Genomic DNA, 14,755 nt, shown 5'->3' with positions numbered 1-14,755 from the left:
GAACTTTTGAGAAGACTTTGAATAGTGGATTCTCCAGCGCTATGCCTCTGTAAGCATCTGGCAAGGATGTAGCACCTTTGCCTTTATAAAGAACTTTGATGGTGGAGTGTCTCCACTTTTCCAGAATGGTGCCGTATTCCAGGCACTTGTTGAATAGCTGAGTCCATGTCTGGATTAGGTGCGGTGCTGCCAGTTTAAGGTGCTCGTTTGCAATGCCGTCCGACCCTGCTGCTTTTCTAGTTTTTGTTCCCATTATAGCAGCTAATATCTCTTGCTCCGTTATTTTTGGGAATATTGGGTGGTGATTGCTTTGTACCGGCAGCGCTGCATCGCTTCTACTCTGGTTCAGAATCTCACGAAAGTGGTCTACCCAAATCTGCATTTGTATCATGTTTGGAAAGGAGGGTCTTGTTGTCTTGAGGGCCGTAAAAGGACCGTCCATTGCAAATTTGATCAGTTGTTGCGCTTCCTTTTCAAGATGGCTCGCCCTTTTTTCTCTCAGTAGTTTCTTGTAATGTCTTCTTTTTTCGTTATATTGCTTCAAGATTTCTGTATTTGATGAGTTCCTTGCTCTGTGTAGGAGTTTAAGGACTTTCTGCCTTTCTTCATAGCACACTCTGTCAAACCAGGCTTGAGATTTCCTCTTCGGGAGTTATTGAGTTATTATACCTAGTAACAATAGGTCTATAAGTTTGCAATAATGATGTATCGTAACACTTGGTTTTCACTCACATCCTTGTTGGCAGTCATTCCAGGATGCAGAGTTTGGTGTGAGATTTGTGGCAGAAGTCTCTAAACCTCTAAAGGCATGGCTACGACCTTGACTCGGAAGCTTGAGGGGGACTAGAGAGGAGATATCAATTCACTAAATCTCAGTATGAAACAAGGCTAGCCTTCTGCCACAATAATATGTCGCGCTATATTGGTGTTCTGGGGGTGATGATGGTCGCCTTCTCGTGGTGCCCCCTGAACTATGTTTAATGAACATAGAAAAAAACGACCATCCAACATGCTCAAATGACAAATACAATCCGAAGTAAAATATTCCGGAGGTGAAAAAGTCCCCTCATTTGGATCTCCGGATGGGGATTATTTTAGCATCACATAACAAGACAAAACACAATATAATTCTACCTCAGCTGAAGGTCTTACAGTGGAATGCTGGAGGCCTTAATCAAACCAAGAAAACTGAAATACATAAAATTCTAATAGATAAAGACATTGATATGTTTGCAATAATGGAAGCCAATGTTACAGCTCAAAAATTACAGTTCTTTGTTTTCAAGAACTACAATACATTTCTACAACCTAAAGCAAGACAAAGAACTAGTGGCATACTAGTTGGCATCAAAAGAGGAATAACTTCAACCTTTAACATTGTTAAACAAATGACTAAGGAAGACAAATCTGAAGTAACGAATATATTATGCAAATCTGTCTTTCAGGTAGAAGCTCCCTGTGAAGCAGGCTTGAATAATATATTTGTTGCTGTCAGGGGCGTATTTTGTGGACTACCGGGGCTACCGGCGGTAGCCCAAGGAAATTACAAAAGAAAAAGTTTATAATATAACATAATGTAATAATTTTGTATTATTAGTTTTACCACAGTAATTAAAATTAAAGCAATTGTTAGATTTATATGCACTCTCTGCTCTCGAAAAGAAACAAGTTGTCAAGGCGGCATCACTGCAGAAACCGCTGCTACGAGGGGTAGCCTGTGACCGTTCCGCTCACGCTGTCCTGTCGCACAACTGCCTGTCCCCCGCTACCTGTTTCTATCGTGCAATGTAGGCCAGGTGAGTTGCCGCTCTCGTGATCGGTTTCTTCGAAGGTGCGAAGCAACAATAGGCTTAGTACGCTAGCTCATGAATGTGATTGTGTTCTTGCAGTTCAGTATTTTAAATTTGTGATTTGTTCGAGTGTCTAAGAGTTATATTAATTGTGAATTATGAAGTTTTTAATTTCCCAATTAAGTGATATTGTGAAAAATATGACAGAACAAGTTTCTGGAGAGGTTTGTGTTGAAAATGACTGTGTAATAGAAGGTTTAATAAAAGTGCCTTTTAACCGTCGTACATACAACGAGAAAGTTGAAATTGTGAAAATGGAAAGACCAACTCCTGAGTTAAATTTGTCCATGAACGTAAAAGAAAAACAGCGTGAGTACACACGCCATTTCACTTCAACATCATATGGTAAGTGGAATTGGTTGTGTGGTAGCTCTAAACTGTCTAAACTATTTTGCTGGCCATGTTTGTTATTTAGCCGCGAAACTAATGTGTGGTCAAAAGAGGAGTTTTCTAACATGAACTCCCTTCGGCAGTCCTAAAACACGACAAATCAAAAGCTCATATTTGTAGTAGCATGAACTTTGCAAACTTTGGGAAGACAAGAATTGATTTACAGCTAGATAAGCAAAAAGCTCTACACATCAACCACACAATGCTCTTGTGAAAAGAAATCGGGAGATTTTACTGCGTCTTATTAACGCAGTCTACTTCCTAGGAAAACAAGAATTGGCTTTTCAGGATCATAATGAGAGTGTGGAATCAGACAATAGAAGAAATTATATTGAATATTTAAGTTCCTTAAGTGAATTTGACCATTTACTGGCCAATCATCTTGAGAGTTCAACAGTATTTCGTGGTACTTCTCCCGCAATTCAGAATTACTTAATATTTGCTATAAGTGGAGTTATGATAAAGAACATAAAATCTGAAATAGAGGAAGCACCTTTTGTGGCCATTGTTGTTGATGACAAGTGATCAGAGTCAATTGTCCACTGTTTTAAGAAACGTCGACAGTACTGCCAATGTTCAAGAACGGTTTATAGGATTCACAAATGTCAGTTCAGACAAAACTGCTGCTGCTTTGTTTCAGCATGTGGAAGGTGTTATAGCAGAATAGCTACAATGTCGGCAATAAGTTAATTGCACAGACATACGATGGTGCTTCAGTTATGGCGGGAAATATTAATGGCTTAAAAACGAAAGTTCAAGAAAAGTATCCTCAAGCACTATTTGTCCATTGTTACAGCCATGTTCTCAATTTAGTTTTGCAACAAACTATTTCATCCATCCCAGAATGCCTCATTTTTTTCAAAACACAGTCGGGTTTAGCTGCATTTTTCTCATCATCTCCTAAAAGATCAGGAAAACTCAAGGAATTTATGAAAAAAAAACTCCCAAAAATAGCACCAACTAGATGGAATTTTACATCTCGGCTTGTAAATACAGTAAAGGAATACAGAGAACAACTGACTGCTTTCTTTGAAAATATCATTTGTAATGACTCTGAAGAAAACTGGGATGATGATGATGTAATTGTGCAGGCTCAAGGATATTTGTATTTTTTCACACAGTTTCAGAATATATTTCTTCTTGAAGTCTATGCTAGAGTGTTCGCACATACAGATGTGCTCTACAATATTCTTCAGACAAAAAGTCTAGACATAGCATACTGCTTGCAAGAGGTATCAAAGTTAAAAAATACTATATCCGAGTTCAGACGTAGTGGGTTTCCGTCCATATGGAGTAATATGGAAAATGAAAATTCTTCAGCCAATACAATGGAACCACCATTAAAGCGAAGAAAAGGAGATGATGAATTGAAATACAGGCAGCTGTACTACAGCATACTAGATCGTATGCACATGGAAATTACTGACAGATTTTCTGATTATGGAAAGCTTATAGATTCTCAAAAATTTTTTTCTTATAGAGAAAACTTCCCGAATGAGGCACTAAACAAATTATTTCAGTCCTATAACAGTCACTTTGATCAAGTACGTTTGAAAAATAAATTAAGCGTAATATATTCAGCAGAAGTCTTTGATTTTTCGAACAAACCTATCCACGAAATATTATCTGCCATATATGAAAACCAGCTGAACCAAGTTATTCCTGAAGTCCTTAAATTGGCAACATTAATTGTGACAATACCAGCTACGTCAGCATTGGTAGAAAGAACATTTTCTGTGTTGAAGCGAATAAAATCCTACTGTAGATCAACTCATACACAAGAACGTTTATCCGGCTTGGCACTGATGTCCATTGAAAAGTCATTTCTACAGAAACTTCGCAAGTGGCCCAACTGTAATTTCAATGACGAAGTCATCAAAGTATTTTCGTCCCAATCAAGACGTCTGGAATTCACATATAAATAGGTAAGGAATTTTATTATAGGGATTTTAAAATATATTTTGTGTAATAATAGGGTCAGTGGTAGCCCAGACCCTTAAACCAGTATACGCCACTGGTTGCTGTAGGTACGTTAACAGAAAGCCACAATTTAAGTCACACAGAATTGTGTGCACTCAAAGTTGGGTTTCTGGCGTCTTGTCAAACCATTTGAGTTGTGTGGACTTAAAGGGAAGAATTGTGACGGTGTCTTGTATAGTTCCTGGAGTAGCTCAATCGGTAGAGCATTCATGCGCTAAGCGAAGGGTCCCAGGATCGATACCTGGCCCAGGAGCAATTTTTCCTTTGAAATTATTCACAAATCTGAAATTTGTAAATAGAACTTCGGATAAATAACACTTCAAAATGTATAGCATATATAACCCCCTAATAACAAACCCAATTTGGACAATATAGTAGTTACACCAAAGACTCTCATAATTGGAGACTTCAGTGGTCATTCTAAAGAATGGGGATATTTAGGCATCAATTCTGTTGGCCATTCAATAGAAGATTTTCTTAACACCCAATCAATCCAATTATTATTCAACCCAGAAGACCCTCCAACATATCTTCATTCCCATGGAACATCTAATCCAGATTTAACTCTAATATCTTCAGACATATATAACAAGGCAAGCAGGAGAGTTCTGGAAGACCCTGGACTTGGCCACAAAATCATTGCTACTTCTATTTTACTACATCAGAAACCTACAAACAAATCTTATAACAGATGTTCTTGGAATTTTAAAAAATCCAATTGGACTAAATTTAGAGAAGATCTAGAAAATAACCTCTCCATTAATATGAACGAATCCCCAGACAAATGTAACGACATAATTTGTGCAACTATGCTAAAAGCAGCAAAGAAATGGGTGCCCCGAGGAAAGATCCCAAACTACAAACCTTTCTGGACAAAAGATTTAGAAACATTAAAGAAAGATTATTACAAAACAAAATTATTTCACACATAACAATAAATATTATACACAAACTGAAGGATTACCAATGGGTTCACCTATATCAAGTATATTAGCTGAAATCTTCATTCATAATATAGAACAAACACACATACTAAACACTGACAACAACAAACACGCAGAGAGAATAATGTACTGGCATCGATATGTAGATGACATAATAGTCCTATATAATGGAAACAAAAGACAAATAGAAAACCTACATCAACAACTCAACAAAATACATCTCAAATTAAAGTATACAATAGAAACAGAACATAACCAAGCTATAAATTTCTTAGACATCACCATAACCAAAACAAATAATAGACATGAATTCAAAATATACAGGAAACCACAACTACAACACACATACAGAATTCATCGAACTATCCTATACAACATAAACATGCAGCTTTCCATACAATGACATACAGATTAATATTTAACATACCTATGAACAATGACAACTATACTGAAGAACTAAACACAATAAAATATATAGCACAAGACAATGGATATAATCCTAACATGATAGATACACTAATAAAAAAGACAAAACAAAAACAGAACAAACCAACACAAACACCGCGTGAGAATAAATACATAACATTAACATATCACAATATCAATACTTACAAAATTGCAACTTCATTCAGAAAACTAAAACACAAGATAGCATAGGTACAAAACAAAAACACAACACAGAAATATCTAAATAATCACATCAAACATTCAAATAAATATAATTCAACTGGGGCTTACAAACTAAAATGCAATAGTTGTCCACATTTTTACATAGGACAGACAGGAAGAAAGTGCATATGTAGTAGAAAGTCATAACTTATTATTTTCACAAAGTTCACTTTTTAAACAAGAGCTCAGCACTTTTAAGATAACAAAGAATCAGTTTAAAATATTCTCAGACATATCTGTAACACTTTCTGTGATAAGGGTACTTAAAGATGGTGAATTTAACACTGGTAATACAAGGTCTCTAATCTTACCTTAATGGATAGATAAATAAGTGAACTAACAAAGTAAAGAACAGAGGAAGGACTGAAGGAACTAATTAATATATAAACAAGTAGCTTGATGATCAGTCAGTTGGTAACAAATTTGGTTATGGTCATTCCAACCATCATGGATTCTATGAGTCTGGCAGTTAAAAGAATTCTGTGTATGAGACAGAAGTATCTCTTAACACCGAATTCGTTACCTACAATGATGCGTTCATGGTTGAAAATGATGACTGATAGAGCTACATTTGACGTGGGCAAGAAATGAGACCAGTAAATTTTTCGTGGAACTCTAGTAGTCAATAAAGAAATTAATGTAAAAATATATGAAGGGTTCACAACCAGAGTGGACCAAGTCCTTCTGGAATAATTTTGAGAAATTGAGTCTTAAAAGTACCTGACTCATGCTTAGCAACCTTCACTTTCCATAGGAAATGCTGCCCTCTCTGGAGTAACAAATGAGTTATTGACTTAGTTTGTTAAGGCAATGAATAAATCTAAGTTTTCTTCATCTGAGATTGCATTAATCCACAAACTGACCACTGGTAGACTTGATCCACTCTGGTTGTGAGCTCCTCATATATGACAGAAAGAATTGAATGAGGAATTTGAAAAAGGGACCAAGTCCATATTTTTTGTAAATTGAGTTTATGCCCATTTCTGGGTCTCCATACACTCTTCTTGGATTTCAGCATTAAAAGGAACGAAGTCCTTTAGAATGTACACATTTAAATTGTGTATCAACATGTTTGGACTGTTATATATCCAGATCCATACAAAAGGTTTTTTGTCGTTTTCTTCAAATTTACTTTTCCAGACTTAGTCCCTTTTGAAAATTCCTGATTCAATTATAAAATAGAATTCGAAGGCACAATTAGCTCACCGGATTGTATCGCCACAGCTGATTTCCCTGCATGCCATGACAGGGGAATAAGTTCACTGCAGCCTTGTTCTGTACATCTGACATGTCCCAACACATGGTGCGGCCCTTGGGACGTATGTCTTTGTGCCATGTCATTATGAAATTCTGTGCAAAACAACCACATCACATTTTCAATGCTCTATTATCATTTACCACTCTGTCATCACCTCAGTGTCTCTGAATATTGTCAGTCTTTTAAATGAGACATTACACAACAATTACAATTACTGAAATTTGATTGTTTTAGTCCTTGGCCCACAGTTTTTAAGTTTCAACAAAATTTCTTTCACGATTATGAAGGGGTTTTCCAAGAAACCGTGTCTCAAGTAGGTGAGCCTCTGAAGAGAAAAAATATCAACTATAAACGCATCTATTGCGAAGTGTTTGATAATATTGATAACCACTTGGATGTAAGATTTCAAGATTATTCTAAACTGAAATTTTTAAATTTATTGTCGCCTCAAAACTATGAAAAATATACTAACCAATTCCCAGAAAGTTGCTTTCAAAATCTCATAGATACATATGGAAAATTTTTCGACATCATTCGATTGAAAAATGAGCTGATTGTAGTGTACAGCAGTAAAGAGTTTAGAAATAAAACCATGAGTGAACTTGCAAAACTATTGAGTACTAATTCAATGCTGAAAAAAAGTTTTCAGCAGTTTAATGTGTTAGTGACATTACTGTGTACAGTCACAGAAGAAAAATCTGGCCGATGAGCAGCAAAACTCGTAATGTTACTTACGCCGGTTTTTTTGTAATTATCACAGTACAGAGTATCTAAGAGGGATACTGTTTACTCCCCCCAACGTTGCTGGTCTCGGAAGGAGAGGATTTCGGACTGTTTCTGTTCACATTCCATAAGGTTGAAACTCTTGTGTTCTTGTCGACATAGGCCTACAAAAATTTTCTTAGTAAGCATTGTAGTAGTAATTTTCAGATAAGTCAATATACAATACAATATAACATAAATATTTATTTGTTATTCAGTCTAAATGACTTATCAGTGTTTTAAAAAAAGATCAATAAAATGTATAAATATAAATAAGTCATTTAGTCTGAATAAAAAATAAATATTTATGTTATATTATATTCTACAGAAATTTGTTATTTCATTGTTCTTACCATTGCGGGTATGAGGAATGTTACTGATTTCATTATCATCTCCTCTGTTCGTCTCTCTTTAGTCTATAGACCAGGGATGCTCAACCTTATGAATACTGCGGGCCAATATTAAAAAAAATATATTATTGGAGGGCCACAGACATCGTCCAATAATAAATTATTTACATAAATGTCTTGCTAATTAGTGATTATTGTAATTTATATTAATTAATAATACAGGTCTGTTCAAATATTTTTTTTTAATTTTAAGTTTGAAACTTTAGTATTGGGCACAGCTGCTATAGACATACTACATTTATGCAAATCTAGTCTTTCAGGTGAAGCTCCCTGTAAAGCAGAATTGAAATTATTCAAATCTGCTTTACAGGGAGCTTCACCTGAAAGACTAGATTTGCATAATATATACGTTACTGTGTACGTTAACAGAAAACCACAATTCCAAGTCACACAGAGCTTGTGTGCACTCGTTGTGGGTCTCTGGCGTTTCGTCAGCCCATGCGAGTTGTGTGGATATAAAGGGAAAGGTTGAGACGGTGTCGAGTGGAGTTCCCGGGTAGCTCAGTGGTAGAGCGCTGGTACGTTCAACCAGAGGTCCTGGGATCGATACCCGGCCCCGGAACAATTTCCCCTTGAAATTATTCATACTACATTTATTTATGGTTTATTCTTATTTTAATATCTTCCTGGCAAAACAGACTGCCAATATGACGAAGAGTAAACAAAATTGAGAAAGATACAATACATTAGGAACTTCGTTCTAAGACGATATAGAAGTCAACAGTCAGATAAAGTAGAATAAATATAAATTGATTGAAGTAATCCAATACAAACGGTATAAGTGAACATTAAAATAAATTGAAATAAATATATATAAATTAATTTAGGTAAACAATTAATAATAGTGACGAAAGAGGAACATAAATAGATTTGTTAATTAGAAATAATTTTTGTGCGATTTAAGGAAACGTTTGATTATATAAGCGGTTTACTATAACTCATTTATTTATTCTATTTTTAAACCTACAGTATTTACTTTAGTTCTGAAAATAAGGGAAAATATGCATTCCTGAAGTAAAATAATTAATATTGAATGTTCTTTTTATCACAAATTAAAATGTTCTTCTTTCTATGTAGCTCTAGTGATATACAATAGTTTCCTTCTGGACTTAATAATCTGTCCAGAAACCATTGGCATTGTTCACTGTATCCATTCTTCTATGTACAGAATTAACAAGGTTGTGGATATATCTATCTGACAATGCAACATCATCCCAAGCATCTGAAACGAGATCCCACAATTCGTCCGTATACCTAGGACGCCGACCCTGTAGTTGTTCATTAACACCGCGTTACACTTCCGCCCCACATTTTCTATGGGATTTAAGTCAGGACTTTTTGGCACCCATGGAACCTCTACGACATCATCCCTGTGAATGTTGAACCACCGCTACACGGCAACACATGTGTGTATGGAAGAAAAGTCGTGTTGGAATTTTATTTTGTTTTCGGGCTGAAACACACGCACACTAGGTAGCATCACATTTTCCAGTATATTGGTGTACTGATGCCCATTTATATGCCCATGAATCCTCCATAGCGCGCCGCCACCATAACCAGAAATCCATCCCCACATCGACATGGACAAACGACCAATGCGTTGCCTCTGGACCACATATTCAGGGTCAAATCTCTTGGATTGTTTCGGTCGATATACTTGCACTGGCCCTGTGCTGTGGTTCATAAACACTTTCTCATTCGAAACGATGACCTCTTGCCATGGATAGTTGTAATGCATTTGGCAAAATGCGACACGATCAATTCGATGGTCTTCAGTCAGAACTTTACCACCACACTTCTCGGCACAATATTGGCACCATTGAGCCTTTTAGAAGCCGTTCTGTTGGAAGCAGGAAATCCCGTGTCGGCAACAAGCATTTTAGAAGTGTGAAATGGAAAGTGCCTCGAACGTTCTATTAACATAAGATTTTGTTGTGGTGTTGATGCCTTGGGTCTTCCGCTAAAAGGTTTACGAGTTACGTATCTTTGCTCTTGATACTGCGCTCACCATCTGGACGCTATTCTAGTCGCAACTCCATAGCGTTCTCCAGCTTGCGCCGCACTAAATCCGCCTTCCTCGATCAGTGCAATTACTTTGGCTTTGACGTCCATAGCTATCGAACTGAAAAACTAATGATGATTTTCGAAGTGGTTGTGGCTATTTATAGACAAAATCTGTTGGTAAAGATGGACAGGGTCACGTGTCTAGGACTCTAGAAAAAACACGAAGTAGGCTATACAGTGGTCATAAATCATAAACGTAGTATGCCTGTAGAGTGAAGACAGACGAACATAGGGGATGAAAATTACATTAACAACATTCTTCATATCCGCAATGGCAAAACCAATGGCAAAACAACTTTCTATATGTCGACTAAAACACAACAAACATTGCAATTATACAAATACAGTATATTATAGACTTTAAACAAAACCATTCCGAACGTGAGTCTCTCGAAGCGTAGCAGCTATGAGGGGAAGTCAATAGTGTCCCTATTAGACATTCTGAACAGAAAGAGTCCGAAAGCCTCTCCTTCCTAGCCCAGGAACTTCGAAGGGAGGTAAACACTATCCCTCTTAGACACTCTGTACTGTGATAATCACAACAAAACCGGCATAAGTAACATTATGAGTTTTGCTGCTCATCGGCCAGATTTTTCTTCCGTGACTGTACAATTCCTGTGAGTACGTCTTTAGTAGAAAGGTCGTTTTCAATGCTGAAGAGAATCAAAAGCTACTCTCGAAATTCTACTGGAGAAGAGAGACTATCTCATGTCGGAATTATTCCAATTGAAGCATGCCTACTAGGAGAACTCAGGAAGAAAAAAAGAGTTCTTTGATGAGGTGGTTACCAAATTTGCTTCCCAGGAGAGAAGGATTGAATTTCAGTTCCGTTGATCTTACTGTGAGAAGTGCCAAGGGTGAGTTTAAAGCCAGAAGCTTGTTATTTTATATCAAATGTTGTATAATGGTAGCTTTAAGAAATTTAAATTGATATTAGGTCTACTTATTTTAATATATGTTCTTTTAAATTATTATCAGTTGTGATTTTATCAAGGCAAGCCCCTTGATTTACTATTATTTATCTAACAATTATAATATTCAGTGCTTCGGCTGTCTGAATGGTCACCACACGCCACTGTCCAAGTGTACAGTTTCATCACTTGGACAAAGACAAGCCCCTCCAACATACTTACAAATTGATCTAAGGGAGCATGCGAGGATTCCAACTCTGTGAATAGATTTGTGTGTTAAGAAACTTCCCAAACTATGATAAATATCTGGATCTAAAAAAAGAGCTAGACAGCAAGGAAGTAATATAATGAAACAAAACACATTAAAGAGATCTGGGCAAGTTGTTTGACATATGCAATGAAAGAGATTGGAAATAAGGAGGGCCAGATGTTTCTTGAAAAGCAAAGAGAAAAGTATTTTGAAGTAGCATGGAAGGTAGTGATCTCAAACAGCTGCAAAAGAAACCAAGAATGAATGAAGCGAGCTCGGTACGAAGAAGTGAAATCTGTGTGTGTCTAATGCCTACTCACTTCACTTGCGTGATTTTGCATACCGCGGATAGATGACAGGACTGTGATCCATTTTCAAGTTGCACACCACTTCGACAGACCACAATATGCATAATGTGTATCTGTTAAGAGTTACGTCGTGTATTAGAGTGAGTATATGTGTAAGTGTAGTGTAGGAAATGATGAGGACGATGACAAAGGTGAGGAAGAAAGAAAGGGGGAAACCCGGTGCTGACACGTAGCCTACTCCTGTTGATAGCACCCAGGGGACCACCAGTCTTAATGTCCCCATCCGATGGGTGAATCTCTATCAACAGTGACATATGCCTTCTTTTCATATGCACGTGGAGAGATTTGGGATTTAATTCAGGCATACTGCTGCACAATTTATTGAGTAAAAGTTGTGCACCACCATCTCTCCTAGTCCCGAGGTAGAAATCTTACATGAAAATTTCTGAACCTGCTGAGAATCGAACCTGAGCCGGCTAGTTTGAAGGCAGTCGCATTACCACAGCACTAACTTGGTGGACATGAAGAAGTGAATTTATATCCATGAAAGGAAGAGCAACCGACCCTCTTCATCATGTTAATCACCTAGTACATCTGATAGCAAGAATGCATATCGACTGTCTGAACCATTATCTTGATTTTCAACATTATTACTTGCTTCAAAGGTTCCCTCCTCACACCTAGCGTCCCTAACAACATATTCCAGTCACCTAAAGTAGTCAGTGCCTTGGATAGAGTCAGTCTTCCAGATTGTGCAACAGTATTTGTAGCTGGAGCCATTGCTGAGACACTAGATAACATTAGAGAGTGGAACAAAGCATCTATTGGTATCAAATACTCTCTAACATTAATACTGGACAGTTCACGATAAGAGAGGCGAATGACTCATCAGTGCTATCTAGCAGCAGGGAATGTTGACAGTGAGGATAACGTGGCACATAGCGCGGTAAACTGCATCTAACAAGAGTTTTGTACTTCAACACGTGGTGTAAGTCGTAAGGATTATTCTCATGGCTGTTCCACAACATGTCAGGGAAAGTGGAATTGTTTGTTCTGTGTTCTTCTGTAAAAACTACGCTTGGCAAAAAGATGCTAGATCGTTCTTCAGATTTCCGAAGTGAGTAGGTGAGTGAGTAGTCATGTAAATACAAGTAGTCTATTACTTTTCTGCCACAGGATGATGATGATTATTACAGTAGAGTCAGTAGATAACTTGTTCTGTGACCTTATCATGTGTTGTGGCTCTCACCAATGGGTATGGAGAAGGAAGATAATTAGTCTGAGATGAACTTTCGTGTCAGTAGATTCGTATAATTTTAATCATGAAACAAACTCTCTTTCTGTTAGCTCATTCTTTTCCCACTTGCACGATTCACATGACAGGTCTCGTGTCCTCACCATCATCATCATCATCATATTATTATTATTATTATTATTATTATTATTATTATTATTACTGTTATTTGTTTTTGTCTTATAGATGTGCCATATGGGTAAATAAATGTAAAAGACAAGACCTAGACGAAACGTTTAAAACTAGAGGAACAGAGTATCTGTACAAAAATCACAGAATATGTTCAGATCACTTTAGATTATCGGACTTCAATAACCCTAATTTGAAAAGTCAGGAGTAAGTAAAAATAAGGTGTAATTGGAAAAGTACCGAAGTTTCAAATGAGTCATAGACCTGTTAATTTTTAATATATTTTTTTAATAACAGACTGAAGAGAACAGCTATTCCTTCACTGAATTTAACAGCGCCTTCTTCCGAAAATATGGGTCAAAGTACAATGAAAGAACCGCGAAGGTCCCCAAAGAAACGCATTAGACCTTCCTTTGAGGAGGCGACAGGTTCTCCGATTCCAGACAGAAACGACGATAGTCCTCTACCAGGTACCTCATAATCAGATAGTACATTAGCAATAACATGTTCTCTGTGCTAAGTGAATCAGTTATTAAACTGCATAAAACTACTTTACTTCCATCATACCAAACACAATTTCTTTATAGTTTCTCCATACAAAATACTGAAAGTCATGACTTTTTCAAACTAAATAGACGCATATTGTGATACGCAACATAAAAATACGAATTATTGATTTTGTGAAGAAAGTGTGTGAACTCATGTTTTCTCATAAAAACTGATTCAGTTAGTTATTCAGAAAATATTATTTACCTAGCCCTAGACTTTCAAGACGTTATTAATATTTCACTAAATTAAGTCCCTGTTTATTTTTTAAGATGCAAGAAATCCTAAAAGGTCAAAGATGGCTCAAGATCTTCAGATAAAGACACTTTCTAAGAAATTGATTCCAGCTCAAAAGTTGGTATCTAAACACAAAAAAATTATTTCATATCTTCGGGCGGAAGTGAGAGCTCTGAAGACAACCAGTTCAAATACTGATTTAATCAAAATTGTTTCTAATGATGAATTCATTATGTCGCAAGTGCGTTTAAAAAGAAAGAAAAAAATGGGAAGGCGGTATTCCAGTTACGATAAAAGTTTTGCATTGCACTCCATTATTGCTCACCTCAGGGCTACAGATTTTTAAGGAGAAAATTGTGTTTGCCAACAGTCAGATCTCTCCGAAATTGGCTTCATGGATTTGGTATAGGCCCCGGTATAAATCCCACCATTTTACAATTATTAAAAGTAAAGTCTGGAATGCTGCCACTAAATGAAAAGGTAGTAACAATTATTGTAGATGAAATGTATTTGAAGGAAAATATAACGTACAATGCTAAAGTGGACATTTTTTAGGGATTCATTGAATTGGATATACACAGCCCTAACCAACAATCTCAGACTAATGTAAAAGATTCAGAGGTACCACTTGCAAACCAAGCAATGGTTTTTATGATTCGAGGAATGTGTAAAAATTTTAAGCAAACCATTGGTTATTTTCTATCGAAAGATGCCATGCCTGCAGAGATTTTAAAATCACATCTGCTTGATGTA

The 14,755-nt window shown here is 36.6% G+C and overlaps 1 protein-coding gene and 1 long non-coding RNA gene across 4 annotated transcripts in view; one reads left to right on the top strand and one right to left on the bottom strand.

The window, feature by feature from the left end:
* LOC138693951 (uncharacterized) overlaps positions 1-8,102 on the bottom strand; it is a 68,770-nt gene extending 60,668 nt beyond the window's left edge. Inside the window, exon 1 of one of the 2 annotated variants that reach the window (XR_011330636.1) lies at positions 7,040-8,102. This is a non-coding gene — a long non-coding RNA (uncharacterized lncRNA). The remainder of the gene's footprint in view (positions 1-7,039) is intronic. The other variant, XR_011330635.1, reaches the window with a different exon arrangement.
* Positions 1-14,755, top strand: part of LOC138693949 (uncharacterized) — a 132,216-nt gene that overhangs the window by 81,150 nt on the left and 36,311 nt on the right. The window lies entirely within an intron of this gene.

This window comes from Periplaneta americana, unplaced genomic scaffold (genome assembly GCF_040183065.1).
Source record: "Periplaneta americana isolate PAMFEO1 unplaced genomic scaffold, P.americana_PAMFEO1_priV1 scaffold_25, whole genome shotgun sequence".
NCBI classification, from domain to species: Eukaryota; Metazoa; Arthropoda; class Insecta; order Blattodea; family Blattidae; genus Periplaneta; species Periplaneta americana.
Note: the sequence above shows the minus strand (reverse complement) of the source record. Positions and strands in the feature narration are given on the sequence as shown.